This window comes from Protopterus annectens, chromosome 3.part0, assembly GCF_019279795.1.
Source record: "Protopterus annectens isolate FY-2018-M chromosome 3.part0, PAN1.0, whole genome shotgun sequence".
NCBI classification, from domain to species: Eukaryota; Metazoa; Chordata; order Ceratodontiformes; family Protopteridae; genus Protopterus; species Protopterus annectens.
Window position 1 is genome coordinate 1,927,515,846 of NC_056731.1, and position 1,563 is coordinate 1,927,517,408.

General features: G+C 37.6%; 1 non-coding gene across 1 annotated transcript; it reads right to left on the reverse strand.

Moving 5' to 3' along the window:
- Positions 1–1,208: 1,208 nt before the first annotated feature.
- Positions 1,209–1,281, reverse strand: TRNAT-AGU. The gene has a single exon. It is a non-coding gene; the product is annotated as a tRNA-Thr (tRNA).
- Between the last annotated feature and the right edge of the window lie 282 nt (positions 1,282–1,563).

Genomic DNA, 1,563 nt, shown 5'->3' on the forward strand with positions numbered 1-1,563 from the left:
AAGACCAAACTCTTGCTCTTTCTCCCCCGTTCTCTCTCTCATCATAAATCCACCTTTGCTATTACATCCTCCAATAACACTGTCATAAAATCCAAACTCCACACAAAGCTCCTAGGTGTTATCATTGATGATGAACTTAAATTTAACCTACACATAGTCTAATGTATAAAAAAACTTTCAGAAACTAGGCTTGCTATATCGAAACAAAAAATTCCTAACCTCCAATGCCAGACTCTCCCTGGCACAAGCACTCCTCCTCTCCTCCCTTCTATATGCTTCCCCAGTTCTAACAAACATTCAGGCCACAACATTGTCCAAACTTCAACAAACATACCACAAAATAGCTAGATTCATTATGAACTCTTCTTATAACTCAGACCACTGCCTGGCACTAAATGCTCTCCAATGGCCTGAACTCCCCCAACAACTCCTTCTATCACAATTTCAAATAATACACGCTATACTTTACAAACCATCTTCCTGCCCAGCTCTCTCCTCCCTGGTATCTACTTATTCCCCATCTTGGACCCTCCGCACATCAAACCAGCAAATCCTGGATTTCTACCAACCAAAAAAAATGTGGGCAAACTTTTTTATAAATGCTCTGGTGCCCAAGCTTGGAACAAACTTCCTATACACATTCGTTCCACTACCTACCAACTAAAATTTAAAAAAGAACTCAAATTATACCTAGTAAACTCCGAGACTTGCCTCCGGCATGACCCAACCTAACCCTACCATACTCTTGTATCATATTTCCTTCCACTTGTGTATTAATAATACTCTCACCCTTTTCTCACCTAGTAACCTTCTAGGTGTTTACCGGGTAAACTCAAGCTATCAAAACTGAAGTCTTAACTGTTGATGTATATTTTAATATGTCTTTCTATAAATGTTATTTTGTTTATTTGCTATTGTGCATGTACTTCTAATTTTGTTACTATATTAGAGTGTGAATTTGTTCTACATACTGTAAACTATTTGAGTGTGAATTTTGAACTGTAATTTGTTTGTTATCTGGAGCTTTTCTCTTCGGGTCTCCACTGAAAATGGGCTACTAGCCCAGTTGGACTAACCTAGTTAACAAATGTCAATAAATAAATAAAATAAATAAATAAAAAATACATTAAAATGGCAACAGATGCTCTGGCCTACCCAGTTTTATATTAATTAACAGATCCTTTAAATAAGGGAAAGAAGGGAAACACAGGCTCTGATGAGATTTGAACTCATGACCCCTGGTTTACTACACCAGTGCTCTAACCCCTGAGCTACAGAGCTACAAAATAAACAGCCTCTGCAAGACTCAAACCAAGGACCCTTCACACCATAGCCAAAGTGAGTTACCACTAAGCCATGTCAGATATTTGTATACATATAAAACTACTCACCTTTATTTCAGACAATAATCTGCTATCTCCAAACACAGCATGGCTTCTGCCCTAATCATAACATTGCTATGGCCCTCTTTAACTTTATAGCCACTGTAAATTAAAACAGAAATGTAGGAAACTTAGTATCTGCTATCTTCCGTGACCTACTGAAATCTTTTCAAACCGTTTT